The following is a 27,160-nucleotide window of genomic DNA, read 5'->3' as shown; positions in this document are numbered from 1 at the left end:
TAGAATCAATTGGCAGCATTCTTGAGATCCGGAAAGTCTAAACCTTGTCTGTGGTATTCCGAGTAGGATCTGGGATGGGATGATTGTGACGAGCTTCAAACTCGCGAGTGATGGGCGTAGTGACAGATGCAAAAGGATCAATGGATCCTATTCCAACATGAGTGAGAACCGACAGATGATTAGCTGTGCGGTGACAGCGCATTTGGACCATTTTAACTGAGAAGACGGACGGTAGCCATTGACAACGGTGATCCCCCAACATACAGCTTGCCATGGAAAGGAGTATGAGTGATTGGATGAAGGCAATAGGAAAGCAGAGGTTCAGAAGAAAAAAAGCATCTTCATACGCTTATCTGAAACTCCTACCAATGAATTACATAAGTATTTCTACCTTATTTTTTGTTTTAATTAGATTTTAATCATCAAAACCTGATAACTATTTGAATTCACCTGACTGAGATTTACAAGGATGACCATAGCTTGCTTCAAGCCAACAATCTCCGTGGGATCGATCCTTACTCACGTAAGGTATTACTTGGACGACCCAGTGCACTTGCTGGTCAGCTGCACGGAGTTGTGTGAAAAGTGTGCGATCACGATTTCGTGTACCAAGTTTTTGGCGCCGTTGCCGGGGATTGTTCGAGTTTGGACAACCGACGGTTCATCTTGTTGCTTAGATTAGGTAATTTTATTTTATGTTTAAGCATTCTTATTTTAATTTTTGAAAAAAAAATATAAAAAAAATTAATAAAATAAAAAAAACAAAAATTTTGTGTTTCTTGTTTGAGTCTAGTATCTATTTTTAAGTTTGGTGTCTTGCATATTTTTAATTTTCGTGCATTTTTCGAATATATGCATTATGTTCTTCATTGATCTTCAAGATATTCTTGATGATTGTCTTTGTCTGATCTTTAAATTCTTTTGTTTTGTGTCTTTTATTGTTTTTCATGTGCATTCTCAATTTGTTAGTGTCTCTAATATAAAAATTTCTAAGTTTGGTGTCTTACATGAATTGTTTATTTGATCTTAGTTTTCCATGATTAGTTTCATTTCGTTGTTTCTCATCATTAAAAACTCAAAAAAAAATTCCAAAATTATGTCTTTTCAAGTCAATAATACAGAGAATTGAAGATTCAGAATATACAGCAGAGGAATTACAGAGAAAAAGCTGGGCGTTCAAAACGCCCAATGAGGAAGGAATTCTGGCATTTAAACGCCAGCCAGGGTACTTGGCTGGGCGTTAAACGCCCAAAAGGGTAGTATTTTGGGCGTTAAACGCCAGAATAGACACCATTTTGAGCGTTTAACGCCAGGACAACACAAGGGAGGCAAGTTAGTTTTTAATTCAAATGTTTTTCAAATCATATCTTTTTCAAAAATCAAATCTTTTTCAATTTTCTTTTTAACATTTTCGAAAATTCCAAATTGATTTTCAAAATCTCTTTTTCTTATTTTTATTTCATATTTTCAAAATTAATGCTAATATTTAATGTGATTGATTCAAAACTCTCAAGTTGTTACTTGCCTATTAAGACAGGTTCAATCTTTAAATTTTAAAATCATATATTTTGGTTTCTTGTTAGTCAAGTAATCAACTTTAATTTTCAAAATCAAATCTTTTTAATTTTTTTTTCAATCATATCTTCTCAATCACATCTTTTTCAAAGTAATTTTCAATTACATCTTTTTTATTACTGATTTCAAAATCTTTTTCAAAATCACCTAACCACTTTCTCACTTTTGATTTTCAAAAAACCGTCAACCACTTTTTCAAAATTCTTTTTAATTATTTTAAAATTCTAGTTTTATTTAAAAATTTGTTTTCGAAAATTCTTCTCCCTCCTCACTGATGCCAGGGCATTTTGGTCAGTTTCACTGACCTTTTCTTTACTGTTTTAGGGTAGTTTCATGCATTTTCTTAGTTAATAAGCAAGTTTTGGGTAGAAAATTACTTACATCTTGATTCAAGCAAACATTGTGAATTTTACATGATTTTATGAGAATTATCCATGAATTGAATGATAAAATGGATGATGCATGATCTCATGAGTTAGAACCTAGCCTTGATGCACTTTACTTGCTTGATTTCAAGACAAAGGAAGCAAGGAAGATGCCACGTTAATAGCCACGTTAGTCTAACTAACGTGACCATTAACGTGGAATGGAGGCTAGCTTGCAACATTAATAAGAAAAGTGAACACCGATAATGCTTTCGTGAGCCATCATAGCCCACGTTAGTGTCCACGTTAACTACATTAACGTGGAAGCTAACGTGGAGGAAAAAGAAAGCCCCAACGTTAGTGGTAAAAGTGAATACCACTAACGTTCTAAAAGGTACAATTGGCCACGTCAAGAGTCACGTTAACTACATTAACGCGAACTCTAACGTGGGAGGAGCAAGGAAGCGCCAACGTTAGTGACACTCACCTTTGTCACTAACGTTGGAGATGGCAATCACCACCACGTTAGTGGTCACGTTAATACAATTAATGTGAGGCACTAACATGGAAAGGGGCGTTTGGAGCGTTAGTGACAAAGGTAAGTGTCATTAACGCTCTCAAAGCTGAGGCATGCCCACGTTAAGGGTCACGTTAGCTACACTAACGTAGACTCTAACGTAGGGAGGAAGGGCAACAAGCAAACATTATTGGAAAAGGTAAATGCCAATAACATTTGCGAAGCACCAAGAGGCAACGTTAGTGGTCACGTTAGTGCCACTAACGTTGAAGTTAACGTGGACCATTTTGGGTTAGGAACGTTAGTGAAAAAGGTGATTGTCACTAACGTTCTCGAACCCACATTTTCACTTAACGTTAACACCACTAACGTCCTAACTAACGTCCATGCCTAACTCACACTTTTTCTGCAAGCAAAGCTAAGCCCACTAAAGATGATAACTGCTTCAACTCAAAGATCCAAAGGCCCATATCCAACTATCCAAGACTTGAAGAGCCAACTAGAAGATCAGAAGAGTAGTATATATAGGAGTAGTTTTGAACTAGAGAGGGAGCTTTTGGCATTGGGAGAACTACTCTCTGTATAATTTTACTTTCTCTGCAACTTCTAGTTTTACTTTAAGAATGTATTTTCCATCTTTGCTTTCCATTCCCAGAGCTATGAACAACTAAACCCCTTTCATTGGGTTAGGGAGCTCTGTTGTAATTTGATGGATGAATAATAGTTTTCATTATTCTTCTTCTTTCTTTTCTCTTGATTTTACTAGAAAGCTTTCAATCTTCATCTAATTGGGTAGTTGTCTTGGAAAAGAAGCTATTCATACTTGGATCTCTTCAGAACCTTGGAAGAGGAATGAAGAGATCATGCTACAAATGCTTTCTCATGTTGGACCAAATTGGGGTTTGGACGGATATAATGACATATAATTCTCCCAATACTTTGATTTGGAAATACATGGGGTATAATCAGTGACCATACTTCATCTCTTCTCATGAGCAATTAGACCAAGGAATTGGCTATTGATCAAGATTTGAGAGATTGAATTACCAAGGAATTGGAATTCAATCACTTAAAATTGCCAAGGAGATCAATGAATGCATTGATTGAGGAAGAGATGAAAATTAACTTGATCCGAAGAATACAACATCTCCTGAGCCCAATGAACTCCCCATTTCTGATCTTACCCATTCTCTTTACTTTCTGCCATTTACTTTTATGCTCATCTTCCCCATTCCCCATTTAAGATTCTGCAATTTACTTTCCGTCATTTACATTCAGTTCTTTATTTCCAGCATTTACATTTTCTGCCATTTACTTTCCCGCCATTTAATTTCCTGCAATTCTCAAATCAAATTCTGCTTAGCTCAACTAGAACATTCCTCCAATTAAAGTTGCTTGACCAATCAATCCCTATGGGATTCGACCTCACTCTATTGTGAGTTTTTACTTGACGACAATTCGGTATACTTGCCGAGGGAAATCTATTGAGAGACAAGTTTCCGTGCATCAAGTTTATGGCGCCGTTGCCGGGGATTGATTTTGTATCAACAATGATTAAATTGGTGGATATCTAGATTGAGCACTTTTTCTTTCTTTTGTTGATTTAATTTCTGTTTGAGTAATTTACTTTCAGTTTCAGTTATTTTCTTCCCTTTACCCTTTACCCGTTTGAGATATTCTCTTAATTGTCACAATTCAGTTCACTAACCCACTAACTATTTGATATATTGCATCATTCACACTAACAGCATTTTTTTTACAAGAATACTCTCTATCCCCCTTTTTGCTTTGGTCTTGTTGGTTGTATGACAGGTAGAAGAAGCGGGGTTTCAACTTCCTTTGATTCTGAACCTGAGAGGACCTTCCTTAGATTAAGGAGGGAAGCAAGAGGAAAGAGAGTTGTTGGTGCTGAGGAAGAGGAAGAGTACTTTGAACCAGACATGGATGAGAATATGGAGAATCATCATGAAGAAGAAGCTCACAACCATGACAGAGAAGGTCCAGTGCATCATGCTGGGCAAGAGAGAAGAGTTCTGGGATCTTACATAAATCCAAACCCAGGAAACTGTGGAAGTAGCATCCAAAAGCCAACCATACATGCCAATAACTTTGAACTAAAGCCACAGCTCATCACCCTCATTCAGAACAACTGTTCATTCGGAGGAAGTGTCCAAGAAGATCCAAATCAACATCTAACCACCTTCCTGAGGATATGTGATACTGTGAAGTCTAATGGCGTTCATCCTGACACCTATAGACTGCTTCTGTTTCCCTTCTCACTCAAGGACAAAGCATCTAAATGGCTAGAATCCTTCTCGAAGGAGAGTTTAATAACCTGGGAAGATGTGGTAAACAAATTCTTGGCGAGATTCTATCCTCCTCAAAGGATCAACAGGTTGAGAGCTGAGGTACAAACCTTCAGGCAACAAGATGGTGAAACTCTATATGAAGTATGGGAGAGGTTTAAGGACTTGACTAGAGGAGTGATGGAGCTAAACAACATGGATGCATTGCTGGCTCAAAACAAGATGATCACCAAGCAATTGGCTGACCTTACCAAGAAGATGGAGAGGAACCAAATAGCAGCAATCACCACCTCAGCAGCAGCTCAAGAAAGAGTGAATGAAGAAGCAGAGGGTGATCAGGAACAAGCCAACTACATTGGAAATTCACCTAGGCAGACCCATGATCCATACTCCAAAACTTATAATCCTGGTTGGAGGAACCACCCAAACTTTGGGTGGGGAAATCAACAAGATCAAGGCCAAGATCAGAGACGCCACAACCCTAACAACAATACAGCTCACCAACATTCCACACAGAGATCATATGAGCACCCACCTAACAACACCTCTCAACATCCATACCAAAACCAAAATAGCCCTTCTAATCCCTCCAATCTCAATTCACCATCATCCGAAGATAGACTCTCAAGGATTGAGAATCTACTTGAAGGCATATGTAAGGAAATTCAAGATAACAAGGTGTTCAAGGAGGAGGTGCGAGCCAATATCAAGAACCAGGGAGACACCATCAAAACGCTGGAATTTCAAGTGGGATACCTCTCTGAGAAGATTCCCAAACCTACTGATAGCTTCCCAAGTGACACAGAGAAAAACCCGAGAGGTGAAGCAAAGAAAGTAAGATGGGAAGATTGCAAGATGGTCACTATAAGTGATAAGGGGACTGAGGAAGAGTTGAACAAACCATTAGAACAACCTGGAGATACCTCAGCAGAGAAATAAGAAGAGGTTCACCAAGGAACCAAAACTACACAGAAGGAGATTCTGAACCTCTATGCACCCTTTCCCCAAAGACTCAAGGGTGGTGTAGAAAAGAGAATATACTCAAAGTTCCTCGACATGTTTGCATCCCTTCATGTGAACATACCATTCATCAAGGCTCTCCAACAAATGTCCTCATACATTAAGTGTATGAAAGAGCTGCTGACCAGGAAAAGCTCACTCAAAAGAGGACAAACAATAGTGATGAATAAGGAGTGCAGTGCTCTTATACAACCAGAGTTGCCTACAAAAAGGAAGGATCCAGGGAGTTTTCACATCTCCTGTGCCATAGGAGACACACTGATTGACAAAGGACTTTGTGATCTGGGAGCAAGCATTAATTTAATGCCTCTATCTCTCATGAAGAAGCTGCAGATCAATGAGCTAATGCCCACAGACGCAGTCATCAGGTTGACTGACAAAACTCAAAAACAAGCACTAGAAGTGGTTAAAAACGTGTTGGTAAAGGTTGGGAACTACTTCATTCCCACAGACTTTGTCATATTGGAAATAGAAGAGAGTCACCTTCACCCAATCATATTAGGAAGACCATTTCTAGCTACAGCCAGAGCGCTTATAGATGTAGAGTGAAGAGAGCTAATACTGAGGATACATGATGAACAACTTACCTTCAATGTCTTCAAACCTTTACAAGAAGCAGATCAAGAAAACAAGAAACCAAAGGAAGACCACGACAGGGCATTGGTGAAAGAACCAAGCACAAGAACATAAACTGTACACCTGGGAATCCCCTTGGCTGGTGAGCAGAACAGTCAGAAGGTACCATAGCTAAAGGAAATCCAAGAGGACCCAAACCCACCAGGGTCATATGAGACCAGCAACAAAATCTCCCTGGGAAAAGAGACCACAAAGAGCAGGGCAACAGTAAAAGAAACAAAGAAGAAGGCACCAAGGAGATGGAGGAACAAGAAGATCCCTACAGAGGATTTCTCTCCAGGGGATAAAGTGATCTCAGCTTATTTCCCAGTTATCCCACCTCATCTCCCCACCATCTCATCTCAGTTACCTAAAGTTTTCACCATCAACAGAATTCTCTCCCTAGAACATGTGGAGAACCTTGATGAAGCAAATGGAGATATATTTACTGCGGGGGGAAGATCTGAAACATTACCAACCACCCTGACAAAGGCAGAACGTCAAGCTAGTGACGCTAAAGAAGTGCTTCATGGGAGGTAACCCATGTTTTATATGTCTTTAAAGTAGTCAATAATGCAAGGTTCATGAATTCCAAATCAACTTTGACATATACTTGAATGAATCCTTTTTATGCAACATATAGTGAAGAACAAGTTTGGTGTTCAAGGCACACTAAGAGGACATAAATATCATGTCACTCTTAGCACCTTGAACAAATCTTTTTATACCACATGGCCACAAACTAAGTTTGGTGTCACCAATGTTGCATACATGGACAGTTAAATAGTCAGTTGGTTTGTATTCATGAATAGCACTTACTATTTAGAAACAAAAACTTTAAAAAGTAGTTATCCCACTCTTTAAATTTTGCCGCCACTATCCACAAATTTATTAATCACATTTCTTTTATTTTGTAGGAGAATTGATGGGACAATTGAAGGAGGAGGTTTCGGCCACTTCAAAAGGAGGGGACTATACACATGTCTTCAAGGGGAATGCATTGGGAAATGTTGCCATGCAATATTGAAAGAATGACACGCTTGGAAATTGAACCAACTCCATCATAGAGTTGATGATCCTTGTGCTCATCCCATGCTAAACCCCATCCGTTCATCATACACCTACTCCATCAATCCACACCTTTCATTTACTCACCACTTCTCTATATAAGTGGTTTTTATTCCATACCCCCTTTCACATTCCAATTCCCATTCTTTGTACTTCTCACTTTCAGAACCCAACACCTCTTACCCCACCAAAAAAAATACTCTCACTCACTCCCTTCACTACACCCCATCTTAACCGGCCGAAGTCCATCATTAACCAATAAGTCTCAACACCTTCACATAGCAAAAGTCACTCATGGCATCATCGAGCTCTAAAAGAAGAAAGGGAAAGGAGCCTATGGAGCAACGCCCTTTCAATGAGAAGAAATTTAGAACCTTTCACCATGCATTATAATTCGGGTGGATGGTTGATAAGGAGATCATATATGAGCTAGGCTTTCAAGTCAAAAAAACTGAGTGCCCCGAAATCACAGAGAAGATGGAAAAGAGAAGATGGGAGCTCCTTACTGATCTAGTCATAAAAGTAAACGCAACTCTTGTAAGAGAGTTTTATGCAAATGCAGTCAGGTATGATAAGGCAGATGACTCCTATATAAGCTTCGTGAGAGGGGTGACCGTGGATTTCAGTCCCATGAGCATCATGAGGGCGTTAAAGCTACGAACCATACCATTTGTAGAAGAAAGCTATCACTCCAGAATAGATAGCAGTCCCAATCATGACCAGATTGTGCAAGATATTTGCGTACAAGGGGCTGATTGGGTACGAGATCCCCAGAGAAAGCCCAAGCTCATCAAGAGAGGGGACCTCACCCCTGAAGCAAAGGGGTGGTTTGAAATTGTAAGGAGATCCATCCTTCCTGCCGGGAATAACTCAGAGGTGAATCTTAAGAGAACAACAATGGTGCAATGTATACTTAAAGGGGGAGAGATCAAGGTTCATGAACTCATAGCCCAAGGCATTAGGAAGATGGCTGAGAAAAGCGATTCTGGAGGAAGGTTAGGCTACCCCAGCACTATTTTCCATCTGTGTGACAGGGCTGGTGTGGTGTTTGAGGATGAGGACCCCGAGTGGATAAAGGTGGGCATCCCAATTACTGTTCGACGGATGCATGCTGTTGCATCTCCCCTACCTCAACGAAAGCCAAGAAAGAGGCCAGCCCATCAAGTGGTAGAAGGACAAAACCTAATGGAGCAAGCCCCTTTGGACATGCACCAACTACAGGAAGCCATTGATGGCCTATCTAGACAATACTTGGAAAATCAAGGGGCACAGAAAGAGCTTCAACTACAGTTGATGGACTATCAAGAAGAATCACTCTCTAGATAGATGAATCAACAGGGGGAGTGGCAAAAGCAAATGATGGAGCAGTAACTGGAACAAGGGAAACAATGGGGTGAATCCTTCCACAGGTTAGAACAAAGGCAGGATCAACAACAAGAAGCCATCCAAAAGCTAATCAACATCCAAGCACATCAAGGTGCACACATACATGAAATGCATCGGAAATAATTAGAACAGGCAGAACTCTTCGACGAATACAGGGCGTTCTCAGAAGGAGTTTACATGAACGAGACTGGACATCATGTGAACACTCAAGCCAGGCTCGGATACTTAGTTGGACAACTGCCTATACTGCATCCGGGAATCACAAGATATGAAGAAGTGAAGGATGAATTAGCGCGAGAAGAAAGAGAGAGGGTAGAAAAGAGTCATGAATCAGTAAGGAAGGCACTTGAGGATTGGAAAAAAGCCAGACTGGCACGGATACAAGGAAACACAAGTGGACACAAAGAGGACAAACAAGAGGGAGAGCATGAGCACCCCCATGAGTAAAAGGTGGTGGAGTTCCCTCATTGTCCCATCTTTTTCAAGTTTTAAATAAGGAAAATCATGTATAAAATAGAACATGTTTCCATGGTAGTTTAGGATTTTCAATTCTGCCTTTAAGTTTGCATTGCTTAGGTCTATGCTTGCTAGTCTAATGTCACTGCTACATTTTCACCTTGATTACTTGTATGCTTGTTCTTTAAGTCAAATAAAAAGAGAATGTTATGAAAGACCAGAGTGAGGTTCAATTTGTGGAGTAAGTTCTTAAGCTTGTGGTGTAGTAATTACTTAGCTAAGTTAGTTCACCAACAAGGTAGGAAGGCAACTATCTGTCCTGAATCTTATACTTGAAACAAACCCATGAGACTAATTAAATAACAAGATCCTAATAAGAAAAAGGGAAAGAAAAATGAAAGTTGAGAAATAAAGAAAAAGAGTAAGAAATGAGGCTAGGCACCAAGGGTTGAATCTTAAGACATGTGTCTGTGGTACTCCTGTGTAAAGGATATGCTTAGATGAATAAGCTCTCAGGGGTGCCTTATCACTTGGTAACTTGGGTTAACTAACCCGGGATTATCAGCTAAAAGTCCACTATCAAGAGTAACCTTTGCTACAGAACACTTAGTAACCCAAAGAGGTGCTGGACACCAAGGTCTCAAGTAAAAAAATAACAAACCATGTGCCTGTGGTGTGTATGTATGGGGGAAAGAGACTTGAGGGAGTAAGTCCTTAGGGGTGTCTTAACACCCAACACCTTGGACCAACTGGTTCGGGAGTGCTGGCTGAAAGCTTATCTTAAAGAGTCGCCCCCTCACAAAGCACCTAGTCTAAGAACACAATTAAAACCTTGAAAAGACAAAGGGATCAATGAATAAAAGTCTCAAAAAGTGCAATCAAGTGAGTATTCCAGGGCATGATAAAGGTCTGAAAGCCAGTGAAGGAATGAACCTAAGTTGCTATGCATGAAACCCCATAAAACCAAGGACATGACCTCCATAATAATGACTCATTTCTCTTGTCATTTCATTCATCATTCTCATGTTTCAGTACTTGCTTAGGGACAAGCAAGCTTTAAGTTTGGTGTTGTGATGCCAGGGCATTTTGGTCAGTTTCATTGACCTTTTCTTTACTATTTTAGGGTAGTTTCATGCATTTTCTTAGTTAATAAGCAAGTTTTGGGTAGATAATCACTTACATTTTGATTCAAGCAAACATTGTGAATTTTACAAGATTTTATGAGAATTATGCATGAATTGAATGATAAAATGGATGATGCATGATCTCATGAGTTAGAACCTAGCTTTGATGCACTTTACTTGCAAGATTTCAGGACAAAGGAAGCAAGGAAGATGCCACGTTAATAGCCACGTTAGTCTAACTAACGTGACCATTAACGTGGAATGGAGGCTAGCTTGCAACGTTAATAAGAAAAGTGAACACCAATAACGCCTTCGTGAGCCATCATAGCCCACGTTAGTGTCCACGTTAACTACATTAACGTGGAAGCTAACGTGGAGGAAAAAGAAAGCCCCAACGTTAGTGGTAAAAGTGAATACCACTAATGTTCCAAAAGGTACAATTGGCCACGTTAAGAGTCACATTAACTACATTAACGCGAACTCTAACGTGGGAGGAGCAAGGAAGAGCCAACGTTAGTGACACTCACCTTTGTCACTAACGTTGGACCAAGCCACTATTAGCCACGTTACTTGCCACATTAATTACATTAATGTGGAAGCTAACGTGAAGGAAAGAAATGATGAGCCAACGTTAGTGACACTCACCTTTGTCACTAACGTTGGAGATGGCAATCACCACCACATTAGTGGTCACGTTAATACAATTAACGTGAGGCACTAACGTGGGAAGGGGCGTTTGGAGCATTAGTGACAAAGGTAAGTGTCACTAACGCTCTCGAAGCTAAGGCATGCCCACGTTAAAGGTCACGTTAGCTACATTAACGTGGACTCTAACGTAGGGAGGAAGGGCAACAAGCAAACGTTATTGGAAAAGGTGAATGCCAATAACGTTTGCGAAGGACCAAGAGGCAACGTTAGTGGTCACGTTAGTGCCACTAACGTTGAAGTTAACGTGGACCATTTTGGGTTAGGAACGTTAGTGAAAAAGGTGATCGTCACTAACATTCTCGAACCCACATTTTCACTTAACGTTAACACCACTAACGTCCTAACTAACGTCCATGCCTAACTCACACTTTTTCTGCAAGCAAAGCTAAGCCCACTGAAGATGATAACTGCTTCAACTAAGAGATCCAAAGGCCCATATCCAAGACTTGAAGAGCCAACTAGAAGATCAGAAGAGTAGTATATATAGGAGTAGTTTTGAACTAGAGAGGGAGCTTTTGGCATTGGGAGAACTACTCTCTGTATAATTTTACTTTCTCTTCAACTTCTAGTTTTACTTTCAGAATGTATTTTCCATCGTTGCTTTCCATTCCCAGAGCTATGAACAACTAAACCCCTTTCATTGGGTTAGGGAGCTCTGTTGTAATTTGATGGATGAATAATAGTTTTCATTATTCTTCTTCTTTCTTTTCTCTTGATTTTACTAGAAAGTTTTCAATCTTCATCCAATTGGGTAGTTGTCTTGGAAAAGAAGCTATTCATACTTGGATCTCTTCGAAACCTTGGAAGAGGAATGAAGAGATCATGCTACAAATGCTTTCTCATGTTGGACCAAATTCGGGTTTGGACGGATATAATGACATATAATTCTCCCAATACTTTGATTTGGAAATACATGTGGTATAATCAGTGACCATACTTCATCTCTTCTCATGAATAATTAGACCAAAGAATTGGCTATTGATCAAGATTTGAGAGATTGAATTACCAAGGAATTGGAATTCAATCACTTAAGATTGCCAAGGAGATCAATGAATGCATTGATTGAGGAAGAGATGAAAATGAACTTGATCTGAAGAATACAACATCTTCTGAGCCCAATGAACTCCCCATTTCTGATCTTACCCATTCTCTTTACTTTCTGCCATTTACTTTTATGCTCATCTTCCCCATTCCCCATTTAAGATTCTGCAATTTACTTTCCGTCATTTACATTCAGTTCTTTATTTCCAGTATTTACATTTTCTGCCATTTACTTTCCCGCCATTTAATTTCCTGCAATTCTCAAATCAAATTCTGCTTAGCTCAACTAGAACATTCATTCAATTAAAGTTGCTTGACCAATCAATCCCTGTGGGATTCGACCTCACTCTATTGTGAGTTTTTACTTGACGACAATTCGGTATACTTGCCGAGGGAAATCTGTTGAGAGACAAGTTTCCGTGCATCACTCACCTTTTTCTATTTAAGGACCATTCCCCCTCTTTTAGCAATTCAGACTCACTCCCTCTCTATAAGTTTGAATTATTCTTTCTACCTCATTCTTCTATTCTTTTCTTCCTCTGACACCTCAAGGAATCTCTACACTGTGACATAGAGGATTCTATACTTTTTTGTTCTCTTCTCTTTCATATGAGCAGGAACAAGGACAAAGGCATTCTTGTTGAAGCTGATCCTGAACCTGAAAGGACCTTGAAGAGAAAGCTAAGAGAAGCTCAAGTACAACTCTTTGGAGAAGACCTAACAGAAATTTTCGAAAAAGAAGAAGACATGGCAGCCGAAAATAACAACAATGCCAACAATGCAAGGAAGATGCTTGGTGACTTCATTACACCTTCTTCTGACTTCTGTGGAAGGAGCATCTCAATTCCTGCAATTGGAGCAAACAACTTTGAGCTTAAGCCTCAATTGGTTTCTCTAATGCAGCAGAATTGCAAGTATCATGGACTTCCATTGGAAGATCCTCATCAGTTTTTAGCTGAATTCTTGCAAATCTGTGACACTGTCAAGACCCATGGGATTGACCTTGAGGTCTACAGACTTATGCTCTTCCCTTTTGCTGTAAGAGACAGAGCTAGGACATGGTTGGACTCCCAACCTAAAGAAAGCCTGAACTCTTGAGAAAAGATGGTCAATGCCTTCTTGGCAAAGTTCTTTCCACCTCAAAAATTGAGTAAGCTTAGAGTGAAAGTCCAGACCTTCAGATAAAAGGAAGGCGAATTCCTCTATGAAGCTTGGGAAAGATACAAGCAACTGATCAGAAGGTGTCCTTCTGGCATGCTTTCAGAATGGAGCATCATATGCATATTCTATGATGATCTGTCTGAACTGTCCAAAATGTCATTGGACAACTCTGCTGGTGGATCTCTTCATTTGAAGAAGACACCTGAAGAAGCCCAGGAACTCATTGAAATGGTTGCAAATAACCAATTCCTGTACATTCTGAAAGGAATCCTGTGAATAATGGGATGCCTCAGAAGAAAGGAGTTCTTGAGATTGGTACTCTGAATGCCATATTGGCTCAGAATAAAATATTGACTCTGAAAGTCAATATGATTTCTCAGAGTCTGTTTGGAATGCAAGCTGCATCAGGCAGTACTAAGGAAGCTTCCTCTGAAGAAGAAGCTTATGATCCTGAGAATCCTGCAATGGAAGAGGTGAATTACATGGGAGAACCCTATGGAAACACCTATAATCCTTCATGGAGAAATTATCCAAATCTCTCATGGAAGGACCAACAGAAGCCTCAACAAGGCTTCAACAACAATAATGGTGGAAGAATTAGGTTTAGCAATAGCAAACATTTTCCATCATCTTCGCAGCAACAGACAGAGAATTCTGAGCAGAGTCTCTCTAGCTTAGCAACTATAGTCTCTGATCTATCTAAAACCACACTAAGTTTCATGACTGAAACAAGGTCCTCCATTAGACATTTGGAGGCACAAGTGGGTCAGCTGAGTAAGAAATTTACTAAACTCCCTCCTAGTACTCTCCCAAGCAATACAGAAGAGAACCCCAAGAGAGAGTGCAAGGCCATAAACACGTCCCACATGGCCGAATGCATAGAGGAGGAAAAGGCAGTGATTTTCACTGAGGAAGACCTCAATGAACGTCCACTGGCCTCCAAGGAGTTCCCTAATGAGGAACCAAAGGAATCTGAGGCTCATATAGATACCATAGAGATTCCACTGAACCTACTTCTGCCATTCATGAGCTCTGATGAGTATTCCTCCTCTGAAGAGGATGAAGATATTACTGAAGTGCAAGTTGCTAAGTACCTTGGAGCAATCATGAAGCTGAATGCCAAGTTATTTGGTAATGAGACTTGGGAGGATGAACCTCCATTGCTCATCAATGAACTGAGTACCTTGGTTAGGCAGAAATTACCTCAGAAGAAACCAGACCCCGAAAAATTCTTAATACTTTGTACCATAGGCACCATGACCTTTGAGAAGGCTCTGTGTGACCTAGGGTCAAGTATAAACCTCATGCCCTTCTGTAATGGAGAAACTAGGAATCCTTAAGGTGCAAGCTGCAAGAATCTCACTAGAGATGGCAGACAATTCAAGGAAGTAGGCTTATGGACTTGTAGAGGATGTCTTGGTAAAGGTTGAAGACCTTTACATCTCTGCTGACTTCATAATCCTGGACACTGGGAAGAGTATGGATGAATCTATCATCCTTGGCAGACCCTTCCTAGCCACAGCAAAAGATGTGATTGATGTTGACAGAGGAGAATTGGTCCTTCAAGTGAATGGGGACTACCTTGTGTTTAAGGCTCAAGGATCTTCCTCTGTAACCATGGAGAGGAAGCATGAAAAGCTTCTCTCAATGTAGAGTCAAACAGATCCCCACATTCAAACTCTAAGTTTGGTGTTGGGAGGCCATCATCATGCTCTGAGTATCTGTGAGGCTCCATGAGAGCCCACTATCAAGCTATTGACATTAAAGAAGCGCTTGTTGGGAGGCAACCCAATGTTATTTATTTATCTATTTTCCATTGTTATTTTATGTTTTGTTTAGGATTGATGATCATGTGAAGTCACAAAAACAAATGCAAAAATCAAAGCAAATTCGAAAACAGCAATAAAAATAGCACACTCTGGAGGATGAGCTTACTGGCGTTTAAACGCCAGTAAGGGTAGTAGAATGGGCATTAAACGCCCAGTCTGGCACCATTCTAGGTGTTTAACGCCAGAAAAGGGTACCAGATTGGCGTTTAACGCCAGAACGGGAAGAAAAGTTGGCATTTAACGCCAGAAAGGGAAGAAAAGCTGGCGTTAAATGCCAGAAATGGGCAGCAACCTGGCGTTTAACGCCAGGATTGACACTCAAAGGGGCGTTTACACGCCAACATGGTGCAGGGATGAGAAATCCTTGACACCTCAGGATCTGTTGACCCCACAGGATCCCCATCTACCCCCACCTCCTCTTCTCTCCTCTTTACACCTTTCCATAAAACTCTTCCCCAAAACACCCTTCACCACTCACATCCATCCATCATCAAACCCCACCTATCTCACCATTCAAATTCAAACAATTTCCCTCCCAAACCTAACCCCTCATACGTTACTACCCCCTTAGCCGAACCTTACACACTCTTTCATCTCCTCCATTTCTTCTTCTTCTCCTCCATTCTTTCTTCTTTTGCTCGAGGACGAGCAAACATTTTACGTTTGGTGTGGAAAAAGCTGTGATTTTTATTTTTCCATAACCACTAATGGCACCAAAGGCCGGAAAAACCTCTAGAAAGAGGAAAGGGAAGGCAATTGCTTCCACCTCCGAGTCATGGGAGATGGAGAGATTCATCTCACAAGCCCATCACTAAGAAAAGGATGGAGCAAACAAGAGAGCCCACACATGGACCTCAACAAGAGCATGAGGAAATTCCTCATCATGAAATCCCTGAGATGCCTCAAGAGATGCACTGTCCTCCACAAAACTATTGGGAGCAAATTAACACCTCCCTAGGAGAATTAAGTTCTAACATGGGACAACTAAGGGTGGAGCACCAAGAGCATTCCATCCTCCTCCATGAAATTAGAGAAGACCAAAGAGTCATGAGGGAGGAGCAACAAAGGCAAGGAAGAGACATTGAGGAGCTCAAGCACTCCATAAGATCTTCAAGAGGAAGAACAAGCCGCCATCACTAAGGTGGACCCGTTCTTTAATTTCCTTGTTCTTATTTTTTGGTTTTTCGAAAATTATGCTTTATGTGTTATTTATGTTTGTGTCTTATTACATAATCACTAGTGTCTAAGTGTCTATGCCTTAAAGCTACGAATGTCCTATGAATCCTTCACCTTTCTTAAATAAAAAATATTTTCTGAAAAAAGAAAAAGAAGTACATGAATTTCGAATTTTAAAATAGTTTAATTATTTTGATGTGGTGGCAATACTTTTTGTTTTCTGAATGAATTCTTGAACAGCACATATTTTTGATAGTGAAGTCTATGAATGTTAAATTTGTTGGCTCTTGAAAGAATAATGAAAAAGGAGAAATGTTATTGATAATCTGAAAAATCATAAAATTGATTCTTGAAGCAAGAAAAAGCAGTGAATACAAAGCTTGTGAAAAAAAGAGAGAAAAAGAAAAAGCAAGCAGAAAAAGCCAATAACCCTTTAAACCAAAAGGCAAGGGTAAAATAAAAAAAGGATCTAAGGCTTTGAGCATTAATGGATAGGAGGGCCCAAAGGAATAAAATCCTGGCCTAAGCGGCTAAACCAAGCTGTCCCAAACCATGTGCTTGTGGCGTGAAGGTGTCAAGTGAAAAGCTTGAGACTGAGCGGTTAAAGTCGTGGTCCAAAGCAAAAAGAGTGTGCTTAAGAGCTCTGGACACCTCTAATTGGGGATTCTAGCAAAGCTGAGTCACAATCTGAAAAGGTTCACCCAGTTATGTGTCTGTGGCATTTATGTATCCGGTGGTAATATTGGAAAACAAAATGCTTAGGGCCACGACCAATACTCATAAAGTAGCTGTGTTCAAGAATCAACATATTGAACTAGGAGAATCAATAACACTATCTGAATTCTGAGTTCCAATAGATGCCAATCATTCTGAACTTCAAAGGATAAAGTGAGATGCCAAAACTGTTCAGAAGCAAAAAGCTAATAGCCCCGTTCATCTAATTAAGACTAATCTTCACAGATGTTTTCAGAATTTGTTGTATACTCTCTTCTTTTTATCCTACTTCGTTTTTAGTTGCTTGGGGACAAGCAACAATTTAAGTTTGGTGTTGTGATGAGCGGATAATTTATACACTTTTTGGCATTGTTTTTAGGTAGTTTTTAGTATGTTTTAGTTATTTTTTAGTATATTTTTATTAGTTTTTAAATAAAAATAACATTTCTGGACTTTACTATGAGTTTTTATGTTTTTCTGTGATTTCAGGTATTTTCTGGCTGAAATTGAGGGACCTGAGCAAAAATCTGATTCAGAGGCTGAAAAAGGACTGCAGGTGCTATTGGATTCTGACCCTGCTGCATTCGAAATAGATTTTCTCGAGCTACAGAAGCCCAATTAGCATGCTCTCAATTGCGTTGGAAAGTAGACATCTTGGGCTTTCCAGCAATATATAATAGTCCATACCTTTTCTGAGTTTTGATGACACAAACTGGCATTTAAACGCCAACTTTCTACCCTATTCTGGCGTTAAATGCCAGAACTGGCATAAAAGCTGGAGTTAAATGCCCAAACTGGCACCAGAGCTGGCGTTTAACTCCAAGAAAAGTCTCTACATGTGAAAGCTTCAATGCTCAGCCCAAACACACACCAAATGGGCCCGGAAATGGATTTCTGCATCAACTACTCATTTCTGTAAACCCTAGGTTACTAGTTCATTATAAATAGGACCTTTTGCTATTGTATTTTCATCTTTAGATCATTTTGGAGATTATCTTTTTATCATTTTAATCTCTTGATCACGTTTAGGGGGCTGGCCATTCGCCCATGCCTGGACCTTCATTACTTATGTATTTTCAACGGTGGAGTATCTACACCCCATAGATTAAGGTGTGGAGCTCTGCTGTTCTTCATGAATTAATGCAAAGTACTATTGTTTTTCTATTCAATTCAAGCTTATTCTTATTCTAAGATATTCACTCGCACTTCAACCTGATGAATATGATGATCCGTGACACTCATCATCATTCTCACCTATGAACGCGTGCCTGACAACCACTTCCGTTCTATCTACTATAGCTTGAGTGTGTATCTCTTAGCCTCCTGGTTCACGACGCATGTTTTCCTCTCCTCACAACAAAGCCTTCCATTCCATGAAATCAGAGTCTTCGTGGTATAAGCTAGAATCAATTGGCAGCATTCTTGAGATCCGAAAAGTCTAAACCTTGTCTGTGGTATTTCGAGTAGGATCTGGGATGGGATGACTGTGACAAGCTTCAAACTCATGAGTGCTGGACATAGTGACAGACGCAAAAGGATCAACGGATCTTATTCCAACATGAGTGAGAACTGACAGATGATTAACCATGCGGTGACAGTGCATTTGGACCATTTTCACTGAGAGGACGGACGGTAGCCATTGGCAACGGTGATCCCCAACATACAACTTACCATGGAAAGGAGTATGAATGATTGGATGAAGGCAATAGGAAAGCAGAGGTTCAGAAGGAACAAAGCATCTTCATACGCTTATCTGAAAATCCTACCAATGAATTACATAAGTATTTCTATCTTATTTTATGTTTTAATTAGATTTTAATCATCAAAACCTCATAACTATTTGAATTCGTCTGACTGAGATTTACAAGGATGACCATAGCTTGCTTCAAGCCGACAATCTCCGTGGGATCGACCTTTACTCACGTAAGGTATTAATTGGACGACCCAGTGCACTTGCTGGTCAGCTGCACGGAGTTGTGTCAAAAGTGTGTGATCACGATTTCGTGTACCATCAAGTAAGCATAATTGACCTTAATCCATAAGTTCTAACCAACTTACCAAACTAGTTGATAAAAGGCTAGCTTTAATGGAAACAAGAATCAACTAACTCCCCAAGAATTACCACTAAATATTGGACATTATGACTCTAGTAATCCATAAACTCATTTTCCCTAAGCCAAGGGGTGTAATTTACCCCATAATCAAAATTAGCATTTCATCAAACCCATAGAGGGCATAAACATAAAACATGGCAAAATTGGTAAACTAAGGAAAGTTATGAACCACAAATGCTCAAAATCAATAAAGGCAACTCAACAAACATAAAATAAGCATCAAACATTAAATTAAACAACTAGGAATCCAAAATTGTAAACTATGCATATATTGACAAGAGAAATTGAAATAGATGAAAGTGTAGAACAAGTAATGTAATTAAAAGAGAAATTAAAGAAATACTTACAATGCAATTTCTAGAATCCAAAATCAAACTTGAAGTATAAAATTCTACAAATCCTAATCAAAACCCTAAGAGAGAATTACCTAATCTACACTACTCCTACTCCTACTCTGTGTTTCTACCCTACAAGTGAGATCTCTTTCATATGGCATGAAGTTCCCTTCATATAGCACTTAATTTCAGCCTCTAAGCCTTCAGCGTGCTGCATTAATGAAGTCACGTGATTGCATCGACCCACGCGTAGTCGTTTGGTGAAATGTGCTCCCACGCGTATGCGTGGGTCACGCGTATGCGTCGCCAAACTTGTGCGCATATGCGTACGCACGCATCACTGTGCGCATGCACGGAAGCTGAATCTTCTAAAACTTCATTTCTTCATGCTTCCTCCCTTTTTGCATGCTTTTCCATCACTTCTTCTATCCATATTAGCCTTGTAGACCTGAGATTACTCATCAAACACATCAAGGCACCCAATGGAATGAAAGTGGAATAAAGTTGGTTAAATTAAGCACAAAATAGCATGTTTTCACAATTAAGCTCAATTTAGGAAGAAAACACAAAAGCATGCTATTATGGTGCTTAAGTGTAGGTTTATGTGATGAAATCCACTCAAATTAAGCTAAAATATATCGTGAAATATGGACTCATCACCACTCTAACCATAACTCTCAACAAAAGTTACTTCTCCACTTGCTGTTTGCTTGTGGTTTGTTGAGTGTATGACAGGTAGAAGAGGAAGATCATCAGATTCTTTTGACAGTGAACCAGAGAGGACCTTCTTTAGACTAAGGAGGGAAGCAAGAGTTAAAGTCATAGTTGGTGAAGAAGAGTTGGAAGAAGATCTGGACATTACAATGGAGGATAAAGTTCATAATCATGCTAGAGAAGGTGCTGGTAACCATGTTAGGCAGGAGAGAAAAGTTCTAGGCTCTTACATCAACCCAAACCCTGAGAATTGTGGGAGCAGCATCCTCAAACCAACCCTTCATGCTAATAACTTTAAGTTAAAGCCACAGCTCATCATCCTTGTTCAAAACAATTGCTCATTTGGAGGAAGTGCCCAGGAAGACCCCAACCAACATCTAACCACATTCTTGAGAATATGTGATACGGTGAAGTCCAATTGTGTTCATCCTGACACCTACAGATTGCTTTTGTTTCCCTTTTCTCTCTGGGATAAAGCATCAAAGTGGCTAGAATCCTTTCCAAAGGAGAGTTTTACAACTTGGGAAGATGTGGTGAATAAGTTCTTGGCAAGATTTTACCCTCTCCAAAGAGTTAACAGGTTGAGGGCTGAGGTACAAACATTTAGACAACAAGATGGTGAAACTCTCTATGAAGCATGGGAGAGATACAAGGAATTGACAAGAAAGTGCCCTCCGGACATATTCAATGAATGGGTACAACTGCATATTTTCTATGAAGGATTGTCACAAGAATCAAAGAAGGCCTTAGATCACTCTTTAGGAGGATCTCTCAACAAGAAAAAGATAATTAAAGAGGCCATAGATGTCATAGAAACTGTAGCCAACAATGAATACTTCTATGCCTCTAATAGAAGCACCAATAGAGAGGTGATGGAGTTGAATCACATGGATACATTGCTAGCTCAAAACAAGTTAATCACTAAGCAATTGGCAGACCTCACCAAGAAGATGGAGAGAAATCAAGTTGCAACAGTCAATACTCAACCACCAGCTCAAGAAGAGTTCAATGCAGAGGAAGGAGGTGATTGGGAGCAATTCAATTATGTTGGAAACTTGGTGCACGAAATTGTCATCTCAGGCAACGGCGCCAGAAACCCTGTACGCACGTCTTAATAAATTATATTTCATTCACAACTTCGATACAACTAACCAGCAAGTGCACTGGGTCGTCCAAGTAATAAACCTTACGTGAGTAAGGGTTGATCCCACGTAGATTGTTGGTATGAAGCAAGCTATGGTCACCTTGTAAATCTCAGTCAGGCGGATATAAAATAGTTATGGAGTTTTCGAACATAAATAATAAATAGATAGAAAATAAGGATAGAAGCACTTATGTAATTCATTGGTGAGAATTTCAGATAAGCGTATAGAGATGCTTTTGTTCCTCTGAATCTCTGCTTTCCCGCTGTCTTCATCCAATCAGTCTTACTCCTTTCCATGGCTGGCTTTATGTAAGGACATCACCGTTGTCAATGGCTACTTCCCATCCTCTTGTGAAAATGGTCCAAATGCTCTGTCACAGCACGGCTAATCATCTGAGGTTCTCGATCATACTGGAATAGGATTCACCCTCCTTTTGCATCTGTCACTACGCCCAGCACTCGCGAGTTTGAAGTTCGTCACAGTCATTCAATCCCAGAGTCCTACTCGGAATACCACAGACAAGGTTTAGACTTTCCGGACTCTCTTGAATGCCGCCATCAATCTAGCTTATACCACGAAGATTCTGATTAAGAGATCCAAGAGATACTCATTCAATCTAAGGTAGAACGAAAGTGGTTGTCAGGCACGCGTTCATAGGGAATGATGATGATTGTCACGTTCATCACATTCAGGTTGAAGTGTGAATAAATATCTTAGAAGCGGAATAAGTTGAATTGAATAGAAAAACAGTAGTACTTTGCATTAATCTTTGAGGAACAGCAGAGCTCCACACCTTAATCTATGGAGTGTAGAAACTCTACCGTTGAAAATACATAAGTGAAAGGTTTAGGCATGGCCGAGAGGCCAGCCTCCAAAACGTGATCAAAGATGATCCGAAGATCATAAGATGTCTAATACAATAGTAAACAGTCCTATTTATACTAAACTAGTTACTAGGGTTTACAGAAGTAAGTAATTGATGCATAAATCCACTTCCGAGGCCCACTTGGTGTGTGCTTGGGCTGAGCTTGAATGTTACACGTGCAGAGGCTCTTTCTGGAGTTGAACGCCAGGTTGTAACGTATTTCTGGCGTTCAACTCTGGTTTGTGACTTGTTTTTGGCGTTTAACTCCAGACAGCAGCGTAGAACTGGCGTTCAACGCCCTTTCACGTCCTCTAAACTCGGCCAGAGTATAGACTATTATACATTGCTGGAAAGCCCTGGATGTCTACTTTCCAACGCAATTGGAAGCGCGCCATTTTGAGTTCTGTAGCTCCAGAAAATCCACTTTGAGTGCAGGGAGGTCAGAATCCAACAGCATCAACAGTCCTTCTTCAACCTCTGAATCTGATTTTTGCTAAGTCCCTCAATTTCAGCCAGAAAATACCTGAAATCATAGAAAAACACACAAACTCATATTAAAGTCTAGAAATATGAATTTAACATAAAAACTAATGAAAACATCCCTAAAAGTAACTAGATTCTACTAAAAACATACTAGAAACAATGCCAAAAAGCGTATAAATTATCCGCTCATCATAAACTCATCAAGACAAGCCTATGATCCACACTCCAAAACTTATAACCCTGGTTGGAAGAACCATCCAAATTTTGGGTGGGGAAACCAGCAAACCCAGAACTAAGATCATAGACCTTACAACTCCACCTACCAATAAACTAACCAAAGACCATACCAAGCCCCACACAACAACTCTTTCCAGCCTCTATATCAAGCCCAAAATAGCCATTCTCAGCCTCCCAATTCCAACCTACCACCACCATTTGAGGATAGACTATCCCGGATTGAGGCCATGCTTGGAGAACTTTGCAAGGAGTCTAAAGACATGCAAGATTTCAAGGAGGAGGTGAGATCCAATATGCAAAATCAAGATGCTGCCATCAAGAAACTTGAAGTACAGATTGGATACCTGTCCAAGCAAGTCCCTAGCCATAATCCCTATAATGCCACCAAGACAAACTCAAGGGAGGAATGCAAGGCTATCACACTCAGGAGTAGGAAGGAACTGAAAGAGACCTCAAGGAAAACTCAAGGGAGGGAAGTAGATGAAAGCCTAAGTGACAAGGAAGAAGCACAAACACCTGCTTCCAATTCACCAGAAGAAAAAGAAGTCCTGAGGCCATATGTTCCAAAAGCTTCTTACCCTCAGCGATTAAAGAAGAATGAAAAGGACAACCAGTTCTCCAGATTCTTGGAAGTTTTCAATAGACTCCAAATTAATATCCCTTTTGCAAAAGTATTAGAACAAATGCCACTCTATGCCAAGTTTTTGAAGGAGTTAATGACCAAGAAGAGGAGCTGGAGAAATGATAAAACTGTGGTGTTAACCAAGGAGTGTAGTGCTATCATTCAACACAAGCTACCCCAAAAACTGAAGGACCCTAGGAGCTTCCAAATCCTCTGTATCATAGGAGAAATCACAGTGGAAAAAGCCTTATGTGACTTGGGAGCTAGCATAAATTTGATGTCCCTAGCAATGATGAAGAGAATGAAGATTGAGGAAGCCAAACCAACAAGAATGGCACTTCAATTAGCAGACCAATCATTCAAATTCCCTCATGGAATAGTGGAAGATTTGTTGGTGAAGGTGGGAGACTTCATCTTCCCAGCAGACTTTGTGGTGTTGGATATGAAAGAAGAAACCAAGGCTTCAATCATTCTGGGAAGACCATTCCTAGCAACAGCTGGAGCTATCATCGATGTCCAAAAAGGGGAACTGGTTCTTAGACTACATGATGAAAAAATGGTATTGAATGTGTTCAAAGCCATGAGTTACCCATAGGAATCATTGGGAGAATGTATAAGGTTGGATGCAGTGGAGGCTTTGGTACAAGAAACTCTTGAAGAAGAAGGACTTGAGGAAGTGCCTGACGAAGAACCTCTATCAACCAATGAAGCTGCATCAATCCAACTAACTGAAGTACCCATTCCAAGCACATCAGAGGAAAAAGGGGAAGGGAATGAAGCCCCAAAACTTGAACTGAAAGCACTCCCCCCACCCTCAAGTACACATACTTGGGAAGTGATGAAAGTTACCCAGTGATCATCAATTCTGCTCTCAGTCAAGAACAAGAGAATGAACTAATCAAGGTGCTGCAAATGCACCAAAATGCCATTGGATGGATCCTTGCTGATTTAAAAAGGATAAGCTCCTCCATGTGTATGCATAAGATTCTGTTGGAAGATAATGCCAAGCCCTCTATTAAACCACAAAGAAGGTTGAATCTAGATATGAAATAAGTGGTATAAAAGGAGGTCATGAAGCTATGGCAAGCAGGGGTAATTTACCCCATTTCAGATAGCCCATGGGTGAGCCCTGTCCAAGTGGTCCCCAAGAAAAGAGGCATCACTGTGGTGTCTAATGAAAGGAATGAACTCATCCCTACAAGAAATGTCACAGGATGGAGAATGTGTATTGATTACAGAAAGCTCAATGAGGCCACTAGAAATGACTATTTTCCACTACCCTTCATGGACCAGATGCTGGAGAGGCTTGCAGGGCATGCATACTACTGCTTCCTGGATGGCTACTCAGGCTACAACCAGATTGTAGTTGACCCAAAGGACCAGAAGAAAACATCTTTCACTTGCCCATATGGGGTCTTTGCTTATAGACGCATGCCCTTTGGATGGTGCAATGCACCTGCCACTTTCCAAAGATGCATGTTCTCCATCTTCTCAAACATGATTGAAAATTTTATTGAAGTCTTTATGGATGACTTTTCAGTGTTTGGTGATTCCTTCCCAAATTGCTTGCATCACCCTGCCTTGGTGCTAAAGAGATGCCAAGAGACTAACCCAGTCTTAAACTGGGAGAAATTCCATTTTATGGTAACAGAAGGGATAGTCCTTGGCCACAAAATCTCTAATAAAGGCATAGAGGTGGACAGAGCTAAGGTGGAAGTAATTGAGAAATTACCTCCACCTAGTAATGTCAAAGCAATTAGGTGTTTCTTGGGACACGCTGGATTCTATAGAAGGTTTATTAGAGATTTTTCAAAAATTGCCAAACCTTTGAGTAACTTACTCGTCTCTGATGCACCTTTTGTGTTTGATCAAGAATGCCTGCTGGCTTTTGAAAATCTAAAAAGAAAACTTTCCTCGGTACCTATCATTGCCCCACCTAATTAGGATTTACCTTTCGAGCTGATGTGTGATGCATCAGATTTTGCTATTGGGGCAGTGTTAGGACAAAGGAAAGACAATTTGGTGCATGTTATATACTATGCCATCAAGGTCCTCAATGAGACCTAAAGGAATTACACCACCACTGAAAAGGAATTACTAGCAATAGTGTTTGCCTTTGATAAATTTAGATCATATTTCATTGGCTCTAAAGTGATTATTTTTACTGATCATGCAGCACTGAAGTATCTACTTGCCAAACAAGAGTCGAAACCAAGATTGATAAGGTGGATACTACTGCTTCAGGAGTTCAATATTGAGATTAAATATTAAAAGGGAGTAGAGAACAAGGTAGCAGACTATTTGTCAAGAATCCCTTGTGAAGAAGGCAACACACACGATCTGTATGTGAATGAATGCTTTACTGACAAAAAATTGATGTTGGTTCAAAAGGCACCCTGGTTTGCGAACATTGCAAATTTCAAGGCCATTGGGGAGTTCCCTTTGGAGATCAACAAACATCAGAAGAGAAGGCTCATCAATGATGCCATGTATTTCATTTGGGATGAACCATACCTCTTCAAGAAATGTTCAGATGGAATACTTAGAAAATGCATCTCAGAGGAAGAAGGACGGGAAGTCTTATGGAATTGTCATGGTTCTTACGATGGAGGACACTTTGGAGGAGAAAGGACTGCAGCCAAAGTGTTGCAGTGTGGATTCTTTTAGACCACTATCTTTAAGGATGCAAAAGAACTAGTGAAGATTTGTAATGAATGCCAGAGAGCTGGAAACTTGCCCAAAAGAAATGAGATGCCACAACACTTCATCCTAGTGCTTGAACTATTTGACATATGGGGGATTGATTTCATGGGCCCATTCCCAACCTCATACTCAAACAAGTATATTTTGGTAGCAATAGACTATGTATCCAAGTGGATGGAGGCCATTGCAACTCCAACAAATGATAACAAAGTAGTGATGAACTTTCTCAGGAAGAATATCTTCAGCCGGTTTGGAGTTTCCAGAGATCTAATCAGTGACGGAGGCAGCCATTTTTGTAACAGACCACTAGAGACTCTCCTCTTGAGATATGTAGTTAAGCATAAGGTTGCCACACCTTGTCACCCCCAAACAAGATAGCAGACAGAGATATCCAACAGAGAACTCAAAAGAATTCTTGAAAAAGTTGTGGGAACTTCAAGAAAAGACTAGTCAAAGAAGTTGGATGATGCTCTTTGGGCATATAGGACAGCCTTCAAGATACCCATTGGAATGTCTCTGATGAATCCATATTTCATGGTATTCATTTACTCTATTTGGGTGGATTTCATCAACTTTTCCTACACTTATCCATTGAAATAGCATAGTTTCATGATTTCTTCCTAAATTGAGCCTGAAAGTGAAAACATGCTTTTTAGGTCTTATAATTGCTAAATTTTATCCACTTTAATTTCATATGATGCCTTAATGTGTTTGCTAAGTGATTTCAGGTTTCGAAGGCAAGTATGGGTTGAAGAAGTGAGAAAAAAGGCATGCAAAAGGGAAAAAACCATGAAGAAATGGAGTTTGGAAGTTTCAGCATGCGTGCGTACGCACAAGCGTGCATGCGTACGCACAACGAGGATTTGCGAGCGACGCGTACG

The 27,160-nt window shown here is 40.0% G+C and overlaps 1 non-coding gene and 1 pseudogene across 2 annotated transcripts in view; one reads left to right on the top strand and one right to left on the bottom strand.

Annotated features, from left to right (window-relative positions):
• Positions 1–27,160, top strand: part of LOC148571042 (uncharacterized) — a 39,198-nt pseudogene that overhangs the window by 10,547 nt on the left and 1,491 nt on the right. The gene's annotated exons all lie outside the window — the stretch shown is intronic.
• LOC148571043 (small nucleolar RNA R71) lies at positions 20,803–20,906 on the bottom strand. The gene has a single exon (XR_015908294.1). It is a non-coding gene; the product is annotated as a small nucleolar RNA R71 (small nucleolar RNA).

This window comes from Arachis ipaensis, chromosome B3 (genome assembly GCF_059453495.1).
Source record: "Arachis ipaensis isolate K30076 ecotype BB chromosome B3, ASM5945349v1, whole genome shotgun sequence".
NCBI lineage: Eukaryota > Viridiplantae > Streptophyta > Magnoliopsida > Fabales > Fabaceae > Arachis > Arachis ipaensis.
Note: the sequence above shows the minus strand (reverse complement) of the source record. Positions and strands in the feature narration are given on the sequence as shown.